This window comes from Elephas maximus, chromosome 16 (genome assembly GCF_024166365.1).
Source record: "Elephas maximus indicus isolate mEleMax1 chromosome 16, mEleMax1 primary haplotype, whole genome shotgun sequence".
Lineage (NCBI taxonomy): Eukaryota > Metazoa > Chordata > Mammalia > Proboscidea > Elephantidae > Elephas > Elephas maximus.
Window position 1 is genome coordinate 26256101 of NC_064834.1, and position 22650 is coordinate 26278750.

Sequence of the window (22650 nt, forward strand, 5' to 3'; positions counted from 1 at the left end):
TATTACCATATCTAAAATATGGTGTATATTTTCCTTTGAATTCATGTTATTAATTTTAACTTGATTTTATACAAAGTTGCTGCTTGGTGCAAATATTTAGAAGCACTGAAGTGTCCTAATTTTTTGGCAAGACAATTAGGAGACAAGGAAGTTAAATGAGTGGCTTAAGGTCAAATGATTACTTACTGACAGGGCTGGGAGTTAAAACCTGGTATGCTGACTTCCTGGCCTATGCAGTTTTCAGTAAACTGTAATATGTCATCATATTCCCATACTTGGAAATTATTGATATTATTAAGCATATAATTTTTATTTTATTAGGTGACATCATTCTAGGTTGTTTATTTTAAGTTGACTCAATGTCAACCAAAATAAAACATTGAGAAAACATATCTGAATTGTTCTTTTCTCTCATCACATTTATAAGGCATTATTTTTTTCCTAAATGGGCCATACAAGCATTTTCATTTTCCCACAAAATTATTTGTACTTTTTTCCACTCTTGTTTTTCATCCTTCCACATTTTCTATTGCTCTTTATTTTACCAGGCTAGGGAACATTTTTAGGGAACAGAAGACAGCTAAACATATTTTAGTACCCTCTAAAACATTATAGGTAAAATAAATAAGCTGCACATGGGAATCCAGAGGCAAGGGCAGATGATGAGGCATTTACTTATTGGTATAGATTTTAATGCGGGGTGAGAAACAGGAAGTTTAAGGGGGTGAGAAAGACCTCAAAAGGAAAAAAAAAAAAAAAAACCAAGAGAGAAAGCAATTGATTGGCGTTTATGAAACACTGCAGGCTTAATACAAGGTTGTAATGAAACAGTTGTAATTTTCTTATAATGAAGCAGAATTTTATCTTCTCTGCTGTTGTCATATTTGTCTTGTTTTTTCATGCACAGAATAAGCCTTTCTGCTATTTCGCCCTCATTCCAGTAGAAGTTGTCAATAGATTGCCTCTCCATCCTGGTAGTAGCAGGCTCTACCATCCGCCCACTTGTGTCTTTTCTTCCATCTGAAAAAACCAACCAGTTGCCATCAAGTCGTTTCCAGCTCATGGTGACCTGATGTAGGTCAGAGTAAAACTGTGTTCCATTGGGTTTTCAGCGGCAGATTTTTCAGAAGTAGTTCACCAGGGTTTTCTTCTGAGGTGCCTCTGGACGGACCCCACCCTCCAGCCTTTTGGTTAGCAGCCTAGAATGTTAACCACCTGTACCACGCAGGGACTCCTTGTCTATCTGATGATACACTTAAATGTAAGCAGGTATTCATTTTCCAGTATCTCTTTCATCCCTCAAACCTGTCCCCACCCCAACCCCTACTCCTCATGGTCTGGATTTCTTTATAAGGCTCATCTGAATTAATTGCCAACTACTCAACTTTCCTGGTCTTGGCATTGTGGTGTGTGTTGCAGTAGGTCAACAACTTGGAACTCCCCAGCTCTACGTCATCATTTCTTTGGTGGAGTGAAGCTCACATTTATCCAAAGAACCTGAGGTTCTGAACTAAAAGCTTCAGGGAGAGTTGGGCTTTCCTTTTTTTTTAATGAGTATAGATCATACAGCTGTAGCTGTTAAAAAAATTTTTTTTTTTTTTTTTATGATTAGCTGAAGCTGTTAGTTTGATTTAATTCGTGCACATGATCTGGGGGTAAGAATTTCTTTTCTTCAGGGTGTTTTGCATACAATTAATGAACCAAACCATAGCTATGTTTTTCACTTTCATGAAGAATTACACTTAGCTATGTTACTAAAACACTGTAAGAGAAAAAATGCCCCAGTTTTAGACAAGGGAAAATATAAAGCCTTTTTGTTAACAGTAAGAAGGTACATTATCAACTATATAGTTTGAAATAAACATAACGCCCAGAAGTGCCACGATAATTTTCCCCCGTAAGTAGCCTTTAAAAAAAAACAAGTTTAAGAAAAATTAGAATCAATAATTGTGGTGAAAGCACGGAGCCAGCAAATATGTTTAAATGAGATCGTCTGATGTGATACTTTCTTTAAAAAAAAGAAAAAAACAATTAGGCCTTTGTATTTTTTTTTTTTTTAACTAAACGTCATGTTTTACAACATCATTGGTTCTGTAATAAAATCTATTTAAAACAGGGATACATGGTCAGCTTTATTAAGTTAGATTTTCTAAAAGAACGTTATAATTTCCTCAAGTCATGAATAGTTGAAGCAAATTAAATAAAGCTAGTTTTATAACTGTTTTTATACATTCTTAGAGAATTCTAATTGTCTCATTTTTTTTTTTTTCCTCAAAAGTCTAATATCTTACCTCTTAAATCTGGAAAAATAAAAACAGAAAAAGGATCAAGTATGTTTATTAAAAAAGCACTCCTACTTGGTAGTCTGCTTTGGCAGCCCCCTTGTTCTGTGTGAGAGTAGCACCCATAATCTTCAGATCAGGAAACAAAGGGAAAGACTTCAAGTGACTTGCCCGAGGCCTAATGCTGAGATTAAAAATCCGGAGTTTCTGATTATACGCATACATCCATTTGGCCAAATGATTGGTTTTGCTTGACTTTCAAATACCCGCTAAATATTACTTCGAATGTAAAGTAATAAATGTGTTTCTCTTGCCATTTTTGAATGCTTGCACACAAATGGATGTAATAAAAACAATTACGCTGTTCCATGTGAGTGCTATTTATATTTTTTCTGATAATAAGCAGACCATTTGAACCAAGGTGAGTACATGAAAAGCTCTCATAAGGAAGAGAATAGATTCCCAAACAGAATAATCGACTGTTAAGTGAACATACAATAAATAACATCTACAGATGTGGTCGCTAGAAAATTAGTTTTGCATAACTTACCAATATACATTTCCCCCAGATGTTATCTGTTACACGAAAATTAAGTTAGTTATATTATTCATTGTGTGCACATTGCATTAGTGTTATTTAAGATGGCTTATAATAAGAGCTTTAGCTGAATTGTGCTGCAGTATTTAAAGAATATCAAATAAATGGCTTTTTGGCTTAATTTAATACTCATAAGTACAAAATTTCATTGCCAAACATTATGTAGATTTAAAGAATTTGAGCTCTTATAAGCCAAATGGGCTCACTAGAAATCTTTTAAGAAATTACATATTCAATATGAAATAGACATGTCCCATGGGAATCCATGATAGGAATTTTGAACCCTCCTGGACTTAGTATAAGATCAGTTTGGGTCTAAAATCATGCTTATAGGAATTAGGACCTCTTTCAACATCTTTTCATGTTTGAGAATATAAAGATATTATCTGAAAAATTGTATTACATCATACTTTCTTTTTCTACTTTATGTATTAACATAGTCAATTTTATTAATTCTGGCTTATTGTTTTTTCTTTAGAAGTGCTTTTTTGGAGAAAGAATTTCTCCAGATTTGTGAGTAGTGTTTGTACCACTGAATTCTATAATTTGTGGGTAGTGTTTATATCACCGAATTCTATAATTAAGTGGCAGTTATTCTATTATCAAATTCTATTATTACATTATTCAAGATATTAAAAATGTCATAGAAATTACAACTTTCCACCATCTTGAATGGCAGCAAACAAGATAAATCCGTTCAACCTTTTTTGAGCTCCCAAGCACACAGACAAAAAGCTGGTTTGCTTTAAAAAGACATTTGTTTGGATTTGTCAGCTTGATGACTTCATATGTAAATCAGAACTTACTAAAAAATGTAAAAGTTTTAGAAAGACAAACAATCGCCAACTTTCTCCAATTTTAACTGAGGAAAAAAGGCATGGAAATTCCTGTCATGTTTTAACTTCTTTTCCCCCTTGAAGAAAGGCATTACCGTTTGCAAGTCTAATTTAGAAGTACTTGTGTGGTTCTGGAAAATTTTAACAAAAATTGCAACCCTTTGCCCACAATACACTACCCATAAAGTCACAACATATGAATGCCACCTGCAAAATGCAATAAACTCTGCTAATATCATAGTGCGGCCATAAATTTAAAATGAAAAGAGAGGAAATTTAAAAGCTAAGCTGATCAGAGAAACTTTAATTAATCCATTTCTAGAGTATTTTTCTTTCGTGGGGCCATTACAAACTTCTTAATGCATCTTGTAAATGTAGAATATCAATTCTACTACCAGAGGCCTCCTCCCCCTTAGCATTTTTTGACTTGGAAATAAATTCGCAAATGCAGCACATTAATTTTCTTTTCTATGCTTAATGTGCAATATTTACATTTTGAAAAGGTTCAAAATGTTGCCAGGCTTCTGCAGGGTATGAATAGACATCTAATAGCAACTTCTATTTTTATCCACAGCCTACTGGTAGTTTGAACATTTATAACTTAATAGAGCTTAAAAAAAATTTTTTTTTTTTTTTTAGTTTGAACATTTATAACTTAATAGAGCTTAAAAAAAAAAATAAAAAGCTTAGAGACCATCAAATCCGCACATGCTAATCGCCTAAACATTGAACGGTAACACAGCATAACAAGTTAGGACAGGAAATGAAGACTACCCGTTCTAGCTGAAGCGGCAAGAAGGAATTTAAGTTGGCATGCCACAGTAAAACCAATTTGCAATCTGGCTAGGACACTCCAGTTAACACCTTGTGTCCATTTTTATTTATGTATCCTGATTTGATCTTGTTTAACATGGGCTTGAAATAAAAAGTTAGCTAATTAAAGACACTGATTCCAGAGCATCTCAGACAGCTTTAGTATTTTTAAGTGTACTTCTACTTAGGACCAACAGCACAATTTGAAAAGAAATCTGAGTACACCTATTTTAATGACCTCAGACAATAAAATCCTCTCTAACGAATCTGGGAGTACCTTCTCGTAGTGTAAATACAATTTAAAAGGAAGGCAAAATGTTTTGATCTGGCTGTGGTACAAACATTTCCTGAGGGTTAAAACGGTTCTTCAGATACCTAGATGTTTCCTAAAGATGGCAACAATCAAGAAGAGAGATCACTGAATTATGGGCTCTGGACTTGGCTCTATTCCTAATTGTGTCATGCTAAAAAATCCCTAGGCCTCAGTTTATTTATCTGTAAAAGGAGGATAATGATAATTGCTACCTGGCGACTTCATTGAATTATTTTAAGCACAAATCAGATAATGTGGATGAAAATGCTGAGAGTTCTTCAAAGCGAAGGTTATTAAATGCCAAGATGTATTATTATTATTTATAATTACTCTTATTATTGAAAGGCTCCTCTTTATAACACCAGCATTGGTATAGATCCAGTACCTCTCCTGAGGACATTGTTCCACGGTAATTCTATATGTAATTGTTAATATTGCCCAAGTAGTACAATTAACGGCGAAGAATTTGTTAACAAGGATCCACCATTACTCTGTATCCATATGGTCACAGCCTTTAAAATATCAAACATATATCCAACACCACCTTATTTGAAGAGTTCCTTGGACCCAAACAAATTCTCTTTTGAGAACGTGACAGCATGTAATAACCAGGTAGCTATGTGGCATGATCAGGTCTAAGGCAAATCGTTTATTTAGAAAAGGAAGGTGTTTACAACTAACTTTCAAAATTAGGAAATCTGTCTGACCCTCTCCCCCACCCAATGTATTACTCTTTTAAAGTTTTGTTTGTCAGTGTAAAGTGAGGCCTATGGTTGCCCAGACTAAAGCTCATTTTAAAAAGACTCCCTTTAACAAATTTTGGCAAAAGTAAAGAGGGTACAGGGGGCTTATACAAAAATGAAATTATTTCCTGGCCTTCATATTTGAGAATACTCTTTTTAAATTCGTCGTTGTTGTTAGGTTCCGTCGAGTCAGTTCGGACTCATAGCTATCCTATGCACAACAGAATGAAACACTGCCCAGTCCTGAGCCATCCTTACAATTGTTGTTATGCTTGAGCTCATTGTTGCAGCCACTGTGTCAATCCACCTCGTTGAGGGTCTTCCTCTTTTCCGCTGACCCTGTACTTTGCCAAGCATGACGTCCTTCTCCAGGGACTGATCCCTTCTGACATTATGTCCAAAGTATGTAAGATGCAGTCTCACCATCCTTGCTTCTAAGGAGCATTCTGGTTGTACTTCTTCCAAGACAGATTTGTTCCTTTTTTTGGCAGTCAATGGTATATTCAATATTCTTCGCCAACACCACAGTTCAAAGGCATCAATTCTTCTTCAGTCTTCCTTATTCATTAAGTGCCCGTAATTTGCAGAAATCATATGAGATAATAAATCATCATGGTTAGGACAGAAACTACAATGGAAGAACCCTAAGTCCTTGGCTCTAATCTTTCTTTCTTTTCCCATGAACTTCCTGTTATTTTGACAGTTTAAACTACCTAAGAGGAGGCTGAAACCATTTGGACAAAGCTATACATATAATTTACTTGACTTCAAAGCATACTGATTGAACTGCATTTCAGTGCCTGAAATCATCAGTTGGAAAAAAAAAAAAAAAAAAAACAGCTTCTTAAAACTATATTGGAACTAATTTCATTTAAAGGTAAAAAGCTTTTTGGGGCCAAAATAGAATGCTGGTAAAGTGCTATGAAATCTTTAGAGAAGTCAACGTAATATTGTTATTCCTGACCTCCTAAACCCAAGAGGTCTATTTTAAGCAATCTGACATTAAAAATGTGCTGACAAATATAGATTTAAAAAACAACACAGGAAGTTGTAAATCAGTTGGTAACCCTTAGTATCAAGGAAATAAAGAGACCACGAAAATGTAGTCATTTATTTTCGCCAACCTCAACCTTAATTTTTAACTAAAGAGAATTTGCAAAAGGCATGATGTTTATATTTTGGGTATTTTATTCATAGCTTGTGTGTTTCCTTTTTCTCCAGTTGGCTCATAAATTATTATAAGGAAATGTTGTCACAGTTATAAATATTTCTCTTTCTCCTTAGCTCCCTCCAATCTCCCCCCCCCTTTTTTTTTTTAAATTCAATAACTAATTTTTTAACTGTATTAGGCACACTTTGGTGAGCAGGACAGAATTTTTTTTTTTTTTTTTGCTTTGGAGGAAACTGTTGCCAATTACTTTCATGCGTCTGGCCTTCTAGAAACTGGGTTCTCTCAGGAAGCACCCAAGCCCTTCCTCCCTTGCAGGCAACCTCTCATTCCACACACAGGGAAGGTCGTTCTTTCATTATTTCAATGACCTAAAAAGGGTCATATTTTCCCTTGTAAGGAATAACTAGGTGCTCTAGAGTTCCTGGCCTTTTTATGGAACCTGAGTTCTTGGAAATTAGCTACAAAACTGATTTTGTGGACAATTCTCAAAAAAAGACCTTTCACCTACAATCTGTAAATCATGCTAGTTTAGTTCTCAAGAAAGACCCACAATCTGTAAATCATGCTGGGTTAGTTAAAAACAAACAAACCAAAATAACAAGAGCAGCTAGGAAAAATTTAGGTTGTATCTTCTAGTCCAGATTCAAATGCTTTAGAAATCAGGTGTTTTCCCTTAAATGTGTAGCCAGAGCCCTGGATTGGCTCTGCCACTCCATGGCCTGTAGGTCTGTGCTACGGTTTCTTCATTTGTAAATTAGGGGGTTGGACTAGGTCATCTCTGGTCAAGTTACAGATGTTCTCTTCTATGATACTAAATTTCAAGTGGCTTTTTCTCTATTTACACAAGACGCAAAGTCGCCGGCCTGCACAGATCCCCAGATTGAGTATTCTCCTGCCATGATGCAGAGGAGTATCTGGATTACACGCTCAGTGCTTGCTGGAAACGTAGACAGGCTATAGCTTGTCCAGTTATCCTACTTAATTATCTTCCCCAAACCTACTCCTCCTCCACTGCCTTTATCTCTCTGTGTCATCATCAGCTTCTCAGTTACCAGGCTCAAAACCTGGAAGTTGTCTTCTGTTGTTCACTGCGCCTTGTCTCTTACATTAAATCAGCCACAAAGCTCACTGGGGACACCTCCATGATGTCTGTCACATCTGCTCCCTTCTTTTCATGACAGCGCCCAGTCTGTAGCCTTCAAATCTAAGTTCTTGCCTTCACAGACCTTAAACCGCAGCCACACGAGACTACTCACTCTTTCCCAATATGCACAGTGCCTGGAATGTAGTGGGTTCTGAATACATCTTTGTTACATGTATTTTTAAAAAGTATGGATGAGGGTGCTTTCCCAGCCCCGTGTCTTGCCTGTGCTGCTCCCTCTGCTTGGCGTGCTTTTCTCCCTCATCCCTGCCAGTCAACATTCCATCTGGCCTTCTGGGCGGCTCATTAGCCACATCCTCAGCAAAGTCTTTCCTGATCTCACCTGTGCTCTCAAGAGTATTTTGTTCACTCCTCTTGTGTGGTATTTGTCACATTGTAGCTTGGGTATAGCCTGCTATTTTGTAGAAGCAACTTTAGGGTAGGAACCACGTCTTATTCATCTTGAGGGTCCCTAGCTCAGGTCTTAAAAAAAAAAAACTTAGTATAGGGGAAATCATGCATTAGATGTTGACTATTCTGTTACGGTATCCGTTCATTTACAAATTTTCAGGGTTGCCAGCTTGTTTGATCAGCTACAATCAGGTTTTAAAACTTTGTCATAAAAACTGATAACGCTTGGAGATAGAATTATAGGGACTTCATTGTTGCCTCAGTGCAATACCTGTATTTCTAGTTACGGAAGGAATTCTAGAGTAAGCAGCTTCTCACTGATTTGACTGGATTGTTTTAACTGACAGATAGTTGTTTTATAGACACAATGTAGATTACAATTCTGAAGAGTCTCCCAGAGATACCACTGCCTTCACCTAGCTCCTGATGAAGGTAATGCTAGGAAAGCTCTAAGAGTCTTGCCGAGTTGCCCAACTCCAGAAGCCATGGCTGGCATTGCATCCCTGGAGTACAATTGGATGGTACCCACTGGAGTCGTGAGAATGGGAAGGGCTGAGGGCAGCACTGGTCACCCTACAGGAAAATAAATGTTGATGAAGATGATGATGATTGAAAAATAGCAGCCCTTGTTTATCGAGAACTTACTCCATGGTTGGCATGGGCTAATTAGAAAACACATCGCAAATATTATGTCTTTTAATTTATACTATGTTGTGAGGAGAGGTTTCATAGACCCTCTTTTTCTGATGAAGAGCCTAACACTCAGAGAGGTTAAGTAATTTGGCCAAGGTCAAGCAACTAGAAAATCGGGAATTCAGTCAGAACTTGAATCCAGATCTATTTGACTCCAAATCCCATGTACCTAATCCTTAGGGGCAAGGGGAGCTCTACTGGCTCTTTTTGGTTCCCTTCAAAATGCTTATCTCCAGTTTATGATGAGGAAATAGATGTTTGGAAAAGGGAAATGACGCCCACACTAGGGATTTGAAAGCAAAGTTCTCAGGTAATTTCAAAAGATCATTTTTTCACTGGTTCCTCATATCACTACAGCATATTGCTCCATATAACTCAACCAAAGTAAGGCACGGATGACTGAGTTTTCTTTTTTTTTAATGACTAGATATAAAAAGCATTGGGTTTATAAGGAAATCTGAGAACATGCTTAATTCATTTTTGTTATTAAATAGGAAAGTACAAGAGCATCAGTTTGGTTTTGTGACTAAAACTGCATGTTCCTGCTCAAATAACAATTTGTCCTATTTGTTGTAATTATAATTACTGTTTTCATTGAAATCACAGTTTTTTCTAGGAACTGGCATGCAGAAAAACAACCGATAACCTAAAACTTAAAAAACACATTGAGAAATGGGCATGGTTGTATGAACAAATCTCTTCTGATTATTCTCCTACTCTGTGCGGTAATGTGCTTTAAATCCATTTCCATATTTTTAATTAACACTGAGTTCCAAAAAAACTTTCTGAAGGCCAAATGGGGGGAGAAGCAAATTTACTTTATCAGAAAATTGACTACAGACTATTTCGGTGGACTTTATTATTTTTACATTTTAATGATTTAAAATTAAATATAGCATGATTACTCACAACAGAAGACAGTGAAATAATTTTCAGAGCTGATATAATTTTAAAAGTCAAACCTGGGTGAGTAAGATATTGGTTCTGTTGTGGAGCAGTTCTACTGTTCATCCTTCAACTGTAATTTCTGATCAGTTCCATCCATTTAATAAAAGGAATTACAGAGCTGTACCAAGTTACTCTTCTAGGAGAAAACCAGTATCACTACAGTGCCACTAAAAAGTGAGACTTTATCTTAATAGCTGTCCTATAGGTACCACAGTGCTGTTTCTACCCTAACCCATTTTCATGGTTTTGAATCATTTGTTTCTTTGAGTGGGAAACACAGAATGCAATCCTACTCCACAAGTTTTATTTTAAAGCTCCTAGCACCAAAAATCTACATAATTAGTTATATTGAAACGTTGTCATTTTCACAAGTAAAAGGCTTACTGCACCACCCTAAAGATGCTTATTCATCCAATGTCCCACAGCAAGGGCCTCTGTTTCCTCATCTAGAAAATGAGGGTAACATGGGCTTTTATGAAGCACTTACATGGTGTCTGGCATGTAGGAAGAGCTAAAGTGTGGGGTTTTTTTTGTTTGTTTGTTTTAATGTCGTGTAGTTATATCTGCAACAATGCTTCAATAGTAAACTCTCTGATGGCAGGGACTTCATCTGTTTTGTTCCCCACTTCACCGACTGGCAGCCAGAAACCCTTTGCCACTGAGTGGACTCCTACTCATGGCAACTCTATGTATAGCAGAGTAGAGCTGTGCTCATAGAGTTTTCAGTGGTTGATTTTTTGGAAGTAAATCCCCAGGCCTTTCTTTGGAGGTGCTTCTGGGTAGACTCGAACCTGCAATCTTTTCATTTGCAGCGGAACACATGAACTGTTTGTACCACCCAGGGACTTGGCAAATGGCTAGAAATAGTGGGAGAGTAATAAATATTTATTGAACAAATAAATGTAGGAAATCATTGTGGTCTCATGTAGTCAATAAATAAGTTTGTTTTTTTTTTTCCTGCTTAATAGTCTCTTGACATACAGGGTGCCAGATTTTAAGATTTTTTTTTTTTCCATTCCTTCCACCCCCTAGTATGACCTATAACTCAGGATGGTCATTATCTGGGTGGGTGTCCAGTCCTGCTCCTTGACTTTAAATTTTCCTTTCAGCTAATGATTAGGTGCCTCCAATGGGTGCCCAAGCTCAATGGAGTTATGCAAAATGAATAGGTTGTAGCTGTACGAGTGGAATACTGAGGATGAGTATAGTCTCAATAGCTGTCCCATAGATACCACAGTGCTGCTGCGTACCTGATGTGTTGCCTAATGTGGGAATTACTCAGGCCACAACAAGCCTGGAAGGTTGGTTCTGGCTTTCACACTACGAACATAGCCTCAGTATGAGGAGCTGCTAATGACGCCAGTGAATCGGGCACAGCATGTTAATTTACTCAGTTCAAGGAGCTTCCCGATATTTATAAATGAACTCTGTACATTAGGCAACCAATGTTTAGATAAGAAAATCAGAAAACAGCACACGATGAAATATAGTGCTTCCACAGATTGTAGTATCAATCAACTCTAGCAAAGCTAACATCGTTTAAGTGATCAAAAGCAAAGACAATGAGCTACTATTTCAAAATTCTGCTAGAAATAAGGAAACTGGGGTTAAGGACATTCAGGTAATAAATGTGCATTGCAAAACAAAGGCATAGTATTAATTAGGTTAATCTAATTATACAATCTACAGTTGAGCCTTAACATATTTTCGATCCCTAGTATCCCTGGAAACATCAGCCACCTGATTATTATCACTGCCTTTTTTTTTTCAGGAGATGCAGGTTTTTACCTTTGAAGGATCTGATATTTAAGGCATGTTTGGAGAACACATAGACTATCAAAATGTTATGAAAAGACACATTCTATTTCTTTAGCTTCTGTTTGTATTTGAAACATTTTATTCTCATTCTGCTTAAAAAAGATGCTAAATATTAAGAAAATATCAAGAAGTCAGTATCATTACAGTAATTCTTTATTCTAAAAATACTGTTTCCTTGCAGTTTTTAAAAATTATATTTGGCTTATTTATTTACTAGTAAAACTAATTTTATTTTGGCTTCGGACACAGAAATATGACATTGTAACTGATTTATTCTTTTATCAGATCAATTTTTCTGTTGGTAGACCATAACACATTTTATTATTTTAACAAGATTTTTTAAAAAGTGTTTTGCTGTTACATCTACGAACTTCATGATCGCACCAGCATCTGTCAGATTTAATCACCTACAGAACTACCTTATAAAGATTACCTTATCAGAGAAAGTGTCATCTTGTGAGTTTAGGTGTGAGAATTGCAAAACAAAGCTGAGCTACACTAACAACTGCTGTGCTAATTTATTGTAAATTATGTTTTTTGTTTGCAGAGATAAGACATGAGAAGTATTTCTATTTAAATTCATTTCCTATGATTTCAACATAAATACAAAACAGCCCAAGGTAAAAAGTGAGAACATAGACTATTCCTTAAACAGGTTCTAGTAAGAGCGAAATTTATGTTCTAAGCTATCGGTTACCAGTCATGTCACACAGTTCTGGGTGCAGAAGCAGACAGCACAATTAAGACAGAACGTGAATACTTAGAATGCTAGATGGAAATTGCTGATTGTCATGTGAAGAGTGATGATTTATAGTATATTAACTAGAAATAATTGCATAGCAAGCCGGTCTACAACAAAGCTTTAATTCACTAGGCTGACACTGTAAACTCATAATCTGTTGGTCTGGCACCAGCAATGATGGATTAAGGCTGTTCAGAACACATAAGCATGTCCTTTTCATGAGCATTCTGGGAACCGTAGTTTAGATGACCCCAGTAAAAACAACTGCCATGATTTTAACCAAGCTGGTCCTCTAAGAAATGTAAAAATCACAATAAGTCATTATATTATTAAAATTCACAACTGAGTGGCAATGCATCACATCAAATTATCACCTCTAAATCATCAAAGAGCATAAAGTGGGCCCTATAAAGCAAAGTCTCAATGCATTTTTAACAAGATGAACCTTTTATATAAACAATATTTCATTATTATATTTACTGTTATTATTATTAAAACAAGAGTAAAATTTAGTGCCCATAAAAGTGAAGGGCTAACGGTGCTCACTTGAACCAAAAGGAATATAGACCTGCATTTTGTAGACTCCTTTATATAGCTCTGCCAATATGTTTGACCTACTCTTTTTCTTGTGAGTCAATACCAAACACGGGAATTTGTTTGATCTTTTAAAAAGGTGTCAATGATGGGACATCTGATTAGATGCCCTCTAACCTATTTTGTTTTTTGACCTAAACTACAATTTGAATGCTAGTCTAAGGGAACCAGTTATAAGTCAACTCAACTGTTTCATCCCCTGTTAACACTTTGGATCTTTCAAAGAAATGGAGTTGAAATATCATGGAAGAAAAAAACTGAAAACCATTTTAGTGGATTTTCTATGACTCTATGTCAGCTCACTTGTTTAAAACAGTTTTGCCTCTAGTGTAAAGTTTAGGTTTCAGTTCAAATGAATTTATCTGGTACATTCCATGTACTAGACACATTTTTGCCCTCGAAGGGGTTATACTTTGGAGGGGGAGTTAGAAAGCAGGGGATACGAATACATGTATACTCAATTCTAATACTATGCAAAAAAAATGGCTACAATTGGGCTAAGATAGCGGTCTGTGGGGCTAAAAAAAAACCCCAAAACAAAAAAAAAACCAACCCATTGCCATGGAGTCAATTCTGACTCATAGTGACCCTAAAGGACAGAGCAGAACTACCTCATAGGGTTTCCAAGGAGCGGCTGGTGGGTTAGAACTGCTGACCTATTGGTTAGCAATCAAGCGCTTCACCACTGAGTCACCAGGCCCCATATTTAGCAGATATTTGAAGGATGGACCACTTGGGGCTCAGTCAGACAAAGAGAGGAGCAAGAAAGGAAGGACACGGTAGAGTATGTGGGCGTGATAACATTTGTCAGCTAGCCACTCTTCATAATAATTACCCAAAGCCAGAGGAAAAGCTCATTTGGAATATAAAAACATGTCAAAGTAAAACTTGGCTCTTGAAGAAGTTGAGTGTAATTGTTGGTTTCTGATAAATATTGCCTTGATTGCAAAGAGCAGAAAAAAAGTTGTTGGTCTATGGTTATTTTTACTTTAAATGTTCATAGTTAGAGGGACATAAATAGACCTCTGGTCATATTATGAAAAACACATTTGATAGCTAAATATAAAAAAATCCAAATATTAATAACTACTGACATTTATATAGACCTTTCCTCCCAAAGCTCTGACAAACATTACTGACTATATACACACAGAAATAGCACTGAAATGCTGCTACCCTTGCAAAGGATTAGACAATAATCCAAAAAAAAAAAAAAAGTAGCAAATGGCTGATCTACTTAAAATATAGGTCTGCAGAATGGAGGTGTGCATTTGGAAAGGCAAACTCATGCCACAGCCCGTCCCTCCCAAAGTGGATGTCACATTTTACTTCAATTTATTGAATTACTGGTCTTATTTGAGTTCATCCTCTTATTAACTCACCCACGGTTTTTCTATTTTTTTCTTAGATGGGGCCTGAACTAGTGTATGATTGCTGTGGGGCGGTGAGTAAGTAACAGGATTGATGGTCCTCCTTTCTGAGGACAGCAGCTCTGGCTCTTTAGCACCTCCTAGTGCTAGGAGGGCAGATATGCCAGTGCAACACAGGAGCGCCATCTACTGAAGGAGCAGTTCTGTTTCTCCATGAGTCAAGACTGTTCTTAGTTATCTGGGAAAAATCATTTGGTTCAAACAAGTTTCAATTATGAAATATGAGATCAAATAACTTGTTGCTGTTACGCTTAATGACACTGATGAAGAGGATGCCGTTTGTCAAAGGTGTTTGAATAAAATGTAAATGTATGGTGAGAATCATTTTTTTAAGGCTGGAAAGCATAAACTGTCTAATGAATACTCTTAGGTCCCTTGCTGTAAAATATTAATTACTTTATTGTATTCTCAAAGTATAACTGGTAATGACCAAAAAAAAAAAAATTAAGGCTGTTTATATTTCCTGTCATGTTATAATTTCAATTTAGGACTTATCCCAACTATTGGATTTAAATTGTAACTTTCCTCTTTCTTTCTTATAAATCCAATATATCTTCAAAAGTTCAGCTACAATCTCAGTTTCTCCTTAAAGCTTTCATAGTTTTCCAGAACGTCATCAACTTTATGTTTTGAAAACTCTCACTTACGCACTTATTTCCCTTGTACCTTTACTGAGTATGTACTACAAGCCAAGAACTGTCCTTGGCCCTGGGGATTCAGAGGAAAACAATACACAGTCCTTAACTTTCAAGGAGGTCACAATGTAGTGTGAAGGTGGGGGGCTTGGTAAGGATGACATACAAGGTCATTTGCAGAGTGAAATAATTATAAGAAGTACATGAAAAAAAAAACAAAAACAGCACATGCAGGGTGTTCTAGAAATATAGAGGAAGGGCAGCCAGTCCCTGGTGGGAGAGGACAGAGGAAGAGACAAAGGGAAAACTTAAAGAGAAGACAATGCTTGAGTTGAAAATCTTATGGATAAATACGAGTCAGCAAGCAGATGAGGTTGAATAGGGAGACAAAATCCCAGGCAGACAGACAGACAGGAGAAATGGCATGTACAAAAGCATATAGGAGTAAGAACTTTCTAGGACAAAAGATGCACACAGTGTGATGAAGCCCGGGGTGACACAGGCCTGGGCTAAGCCCCAGCTCTAGTATTTAGTAACGACATGACTTTTGGGCAGGTCATTTAATTTCCATAACCCTTAGTTTTCCCACCTGTTAAATGGGGCTAGATTGGCAATCATCCAACCAGTAAAATCGAATTGGGGGAGGATCTTGTGGGAAGGCGTATCCAAAATTTAAAAATCACAGCAATGGAAATAAAAAACACAGTGATAGTCTAGCAACAACAAAATGAAATTTAGTTTGAGGACCATTTATGCTTTAAATATTTAAATGAATGTTTTAAATTTAAAATGTAATTTACAGTCTTTTACACTAGGACATGTCTAGAAATAAGTGTATGTTTTTCTCCTCCCATAGTTACCTTCCAAAGATGGAGGAAAAAAAAAATGAAAAAGAAATTAAGGGATTTATTTTCCTTATGTCCAAATAATATTCAATAGTTTTTAAAACACGTTTAGCCTAAGTTAGAACAATGTATTTCCCTCATCATTTGCTGAGAGGAAGCCTGCTTGATTAATGTAATTAAAGGGTTGCTTGTAACTCAAGACTCAATTAAAAAAATAAATTTGGCCTTATTACTTTACTTCCAACTGGTGGTTTTCCTAGCGTGATTTTTGAGCTAAAATCTGTGGCTGCTTTGTTCAAGACACATGAATTGTTTTAGCACATCCTTTCCCCTGCTGTGCATATGATTAAGAAAGCAGAGGTTAAATAGTGCAGTAAAGAATTGGGTAAATTCATTCTATTTTTGCTCACAGTGTCTTAGCCCTCCTCCCCTGTTTTTAGGACTGGAAGAGTGCCGAAACCTATTATCTTCTGGAATTATTTGAGATGTGTTCTTATGCTGAAAATGTAACTTCTCTCTCTTAACATTTCTCACTACACTGATTTTGTGTTGTCTGCGCTGTAGATATTGTCTGTGCGGACAAGAACGCCAAATGCAAGTGCATTCTACCGTTCATTGAGCGCTCACGTATGGTGAGCATTTGTGATAAGCATTTTGCATATATTGTTTCATTTTTTTTCTTTGTGATAACCCTCTGAGGTAAGGATAATCAGTCTCATTTTCAGATGAGGAACAAGAGGCTCTGAGAGGTTATGTTGCTTTCGCAAGGCCACACATTTAGTAGATGGCAGAACTAAGGCACTAGCTCTGGTCTGTCTCTGAGCTCTGGCCCACCTGCATTTTTTCTACCTATAGTTGGACTCAAGAGATTTGAATCTAGTTCTGGTAGATTATCTGGCATGTAGTTGGTGCAAGCCATATTAAATTCAATTTAATGGAAATCTTATGCGTATCAGGGCAATGAGCAGTCAGTCCTTGTCCTCAATGAGTTTGGAGTTTCATGCAGATGTGAATATAATAATATAACGCCCCCCATGCATCCCCCCCTCCCCCGCCAAAATGAACCAAACTTGTTGCTATTGAGTCAATTCTGATTCATGGCAACTCCACAAGTCTCAGTGTAGAACTGCTCCAAAGGGTTTTCTTGGTGTAATCTTCACAGAAGCAGATTGCCAGGCCTTTCTTCCCCAGAGTTGTTGGGTGTGTTAGAACTGCCAACCTTTATGTTGTAGCTGATTGCAAATGACTTGCACCACCCAGGCTCTTATAAACTCGTTGCTATGGAGTCGATTCCAACTCACAACAACCCTACAGGACAAAGGAGAACTGCCACGTGAGATTTCCAAGGAGTGGTGGTGGATTTGAACTGCCGACCTTTTGGTTAACAGCTGAGCTCTTAACCACTATGCCACCAGGACTCCAAATATAATATCGATAATGTAGTAGCATTATTGTAATATATATTGGTATATAATACAATAAACAGCATGGCAGGCAATGTAGTATAGTGAGAAAAACATGACAAATTTAACATTCCAAAGCAGCACTCTTAATTTCTTCTCCTAAACCTGTTCCTTCCCCAGTCTTGCAGGTAATGTTCAAACTAGAAACCTGGGAGGAATCCTCGATTCTGCCTTTCCCCTTACCCTTTAAATCCAACTCTTCAGGAGGTTCTGTCAGTTCTGCTCTGAAATTCACTTCTCTCTACCTTCTCTGCCCAGTACAACCCAGTCTACCTTCTCGCCACGGTCTAATTCCGAGTCACCCAGACCCCTTTATCACCTTCTAACTGGTCTGCCTGCTTCCCTCTGCCCCCTACCCTAATAAGAACTATTATACAAACAGCAGCCAGAGCAGGTTTTGTGGAGCCTGAAGCTATGCTATGTTACAAAATTAGGTATAAAAGTGAATCTATAGAATTTACGAAAGTGAATATATACAATAAGAAAAGTAACAGGAAATTACAAATATTAAAAAGCTGACACATTTCATATATATCACAAAATTAAAAAAATAAAATTTAAAAATTAACTGCTTTGCCAATATCTGTAATACATTTCCCTCTACCTTTTGGGCTTCATACTCTAATCACCTCTACAGATAACAGTTTTATAAAATTGAAAGAATTAGAGTATTTAGTCTTTCCTCTAGCTTGGTTAGTAGAAATTTTAATAATTATTGATAGTTTCGCAAAGTTTTAACCTCATAAGTCAATGTCATGTGCATTTTAGAATTGATGTCAAAATTCAGTAGGGATACATAAAAGACCCTAAAAAGTTTCTAAATACTATAATTTGTATATGAAGGAAACTTGCTGACATTTTTCTGAAGGGTCGGCAGTTCGAATCCGCCAGGCGCTCCTTGGAAACTCTATGGGGCAGTTCTACTCTGTCCTATAGGGTCTCTATGAGTCGGAATTGACTCGATGGCACTGGGTTTGGTTTGGTTTATGTAGGGAACATTCTTAAATATTCTTTGAATGAATGGCTCTCTTTAATCAATTTGTGCTGATGTCCTCATTGCAGACACATATTATATGTTTTATGTTATTTTCATCGATATCAGTAGTTTTTGTAAAAATGCAAGAAATTTAAATCTTATTACCATGTGTTCATGTGATTTTATCATCTTCATTAGTTGGATTATCAAGAAATCCAAATTCATTGCTTCTATTGAAAATACCTCTCTTCTTCTTACAAGATTACTATTTATGTTGTGATCTGATTGTCTTGGGGTTACAATGCACTTTTTTTTTTTTTTGGATTATGGTATTTGTGTGTGTGTGTGTATTAGGTGCAGAGCAAATCAGTTTCCTATTCAATAGTTTGTACAAAAAGTATTTCAGGATCTTGGTGTCATTCCCCACCATATGTCAGTACTCCCATTTCTGCCCTGGGTTGCCCATTTCCTTTAGTCCTGATTTCCACCTCTTCCTGCCTTCTCGTCTTTGCTTTTGGGCAGATATTGCCCTTTCCATCTCCTATAATTAACTGTCCCAAGGAATATGTTCCTCTTGGATGTTGTTTATCTTATGGACTTGTCTATTGTTTGGCTGGAAGGTGGTCTCTAGGATTGGCTTCTGTTCCAGGTCAGAAAGGTGTCTTAGGGCCATAGTCTCAGGGGTTCCTCCAGTCTCTGTCAGACCAGTAAATGTGGTCTCTTTCGTGAATTTGATTTTTTGCTCTGCAATTTTTCTCCTGCTCTGTCTAGCACCCGCTGCCGGGATCTCAGCCAGAGCAGTTGATACTGGTGATCGAGCACCATCTAGTTCTTCTAGTCTTTGAATCATGTAGGCTGTGGTTTATGTGGTCTGTTAGTCCTTTGGACTAATTGCTTCCTTGAGTCTTTGGTTTTCTTTATTATCCCTTGCTCCAGGTGGTAAGAGACCAATAGTTGTATCTTAGACGGCCACTCACAAGCTTTTAAGACCCCAGACACTACTTACCAAAGTACGGTGCAGAACATTCTTTATGAACTATGTTGTGCCAGTTGATGTCCCTGAAATCTATGGTTCTTTGTCTTCTAGCCTAGGAACTTCATCACGTGAGGTGTTTTGTTACGTGTAAGAGGTTTACTGACTGTATCCTTTTTGTGCTCTATATGAGCAGCACCTACAGTCATGTATGTAGAAATATCTACCACCAAACCTGTATCTGCCAGTAGGTGTATTCCCTTACACCCTCTCACACTTCTTGGCATACCTATCTACCTATTCATCCATTCGTAAATTATTATTTATTAGTACTATTGTTGCAGGATTGTCTAAGCTATACCAGTTAGCATAGCTGCCCTTTATCCTTGAGTTTCTCTTAGTGTCCTCTCTTGCCTTGGTCATGTTTTGCTGACTTCCCCCATATTGTGTATTGCCTTTCCCATCACTGTTATTAATACCTGTCTTCTATCTAATTGGTAATTTTCAGTTAGCACTGCTAACTGAAAGGTCAGTGGTTCAAACCCAAAAGCCACTCCACAGAAGGAAGATGTGGCAATCTGCTTCCTTAAAGATTGGAAACCCTGTGGGGCAGTTCTACTCTGTCCTATAGGGTCGCTATGAGTCAGAATGCACCCCACGGCAATGAGTGGTCTTTTGGTTTTTGTTTTTAAATTTGTTCTATGTTCTGTAGTAAATTTGAAGATGTCAAAAGAAGATACCCTGCATATAATTCTAAATCATAAATTGTAATTTCTCACTTACTGAACGAGAACTCAAAAGTGTCCCCAAATTAAAATGACGTTTTATTCAAAATTTATTGAACAAAATGCTTGCATCTCATTTGTGCATGGATTTCTATTTTGGGTCTCCAAATACATAGTTTTGAGTTCTTAAAATGTCATTTAATTCACATTGCAAGACTTGAACAGCTTTTTATCCATTTGATTAGAAGAATTTTCTATAGACTAGCTTCTAGTCCCCTATATTTCAAACCTGGTTTCTCATCTACTACTCACACATGCCCAGTGCGAAGCCCCAAAAGGACATGTTCACATTGCAATATGATCTTGAACACTGACCTTTTGTATCATGATGTCACACTGGGTAGTAGGAGAAACCATACCTACACAGAGATGGCTAGATATCCATTATTATAAAAGGGTTTCCTTCCCTAGTTCAAGCAATGACCTTCCTAATATACTTCCCTAGCCCCAAATTTCCAATTGTCTTCAGTAAGTTTATATTTTGTCATCCTAATATCACATTAAACTTAAGGTATTTAAGACTAAACTTGACATTACAATTCTTACTATCATTAAGGAAAATTGGCTTTTTCTAATTAGGCCAATAACACATTTACTCTTTTAGATCATCCTACTCAAATCTGTGCAAGTTTTAATTGATGCTAGTCTTTTAGTCTTCCATATCCAAATGGTCACCAACTCCTATGTTAAATATGCTGTATAATATTCCCTGATTTGTCCATTCCTTTTCATATCATTGTCACATCCTAGTACTGGTTTTTGTAATTTCTCAAATTATTAACCAAAAAAAAAAAACCCCGAACTGTCACAGTCGAGTCAATTCCAACCCTATAGGACAGAGTAGAACTGCGCCATAGCATTTCTAAGGAGTGCTGGTGGATTCAAACTGCCGACCTTCTGGTTAACCATTATAGTTTCTCTGTCCCTAATCACTTTTCATTTCAAAATGCTGTGCATAACATCACCACATTACTTTGGTCAAAATACTGTTTTTACCACATCAGTTTCATGCTTAAAAACTGCAATATGGAATTAACCGTTTGCAGCATTTGGATTAGGGCTCTTGCCAAAGATAGAAATAAATAAATAAAACCCTCAAATTTCTGAAGAATTAAAAAGTTAACTTTGGTATCCACCAAATATTAATTTGGATGAATTGAGTGGAAAACCAGTCTGAATCTGAGAGCAGCTTAAATTATGGAATATCTTCTAAAGAGAACTTTATTTTCAAGTGCAAGTCTGTAACCTCTCAAGCAGGATACTCAGAGAATTAAGCCCTCATGCCCTGAGGGACTGTTTGTACCAACTTTACTTTTCTCCTATGCATCCAAAGTGTTACTAGCTATCTACCATCTTTGAGAGAATTAAGAAAATAGTCACTGAAATAATTTTCTGTAGGACTTAATTCTCTCGCAGAATCTCTGTTAAGAAAGGCTGGTACAGTGACTGAAATAAACTGCTAACAAAATGTTACAAATAGAAATTCTGGATTTATCTTAATGACTTAAAAATAAAACCAACACATCATTTATAATTAGCAATGTCCATTTGCATATAAACAGTGAATATTGCTAAATTTAAACCCTGTCCTACTTAAGAGAGCAAGTGGCTGTCTATAAACAGCCTCGATGTAATATTGTCTATATTGTAAGTATAGTCTCTGTTTTTTATGGAGCAAAGTTTACCATTGAAACTAGAGCAGACCACGTTGATAGGTTTGATTGAAAGTTATTTGCATTTGAATTAACGAGGTTTTTACTGTATATAATTTGTAAGATGATTCAAACCATTATAGCATATATTGCCCAAAATAACTGCTAACATAAACTATAATAATTTTTTTAATGTTAGAATTACATGTTAATGGCATGTTTTTGAGAGGAGAAAATATGATATTATTTTGATTCTGGAGCTATCATTAAAAATGTTTTCTGATTTAAACATTTTAAAATTAAAAGTGGGTAATATTTCTTTGTTAATAATATAAAGTGGTTACACTGGTCTATCTGGATAGAAAATGTAGTGACAGAAAACCCCAAATTACAGCAGCTTTACAAGATAGTATTTTATCTTGACTTTACATAAAGTTCAGAAGCGAGCATTACAAAGATGTTGTGGCTCTGCTTTTCCCAAAATGTCTTGGGACTGAGGCTGTTTCCATCTTGCTACTTCTCTAAGCTAGCCTTCATTCCTAAGATTACTTCTTGGTTCAAACTAGTTTCTCTAGCTGAAGCCATCACTTTCATATTTCAGCCAGCAAAGAGGAGAAAGGCAAAAAGAAGTGTATGCTCCTTCCCTTTAAGGATAATTACATTCTATTGGTCAAAATTTACTAACATGGCTACACCTTACCCCAAAGGAGACTGGGAAATGAAGTCTTTAGTCAACTATTTGCCCAGCCAAAATTATTATTTCAAAAAGCACTACAACTGATTCAAGT

The 22650-nt window shown here is 36.5% G+C and overlaps 1 protein-coding gene across 2 annotated transcripts in view; it reads right to left on the reverse strand.

Annotated features, from left to right (window-relative positions):
* Nucleotides 1–22650, reverse strand: part of CABCOCO1 (ciliary associated calcium binding coiled-coil 1) — a 124096-nt gene that overhangs the window by 7263 nt on the left and 94183 nt on the right. The window lies entirely within an intron of this gene.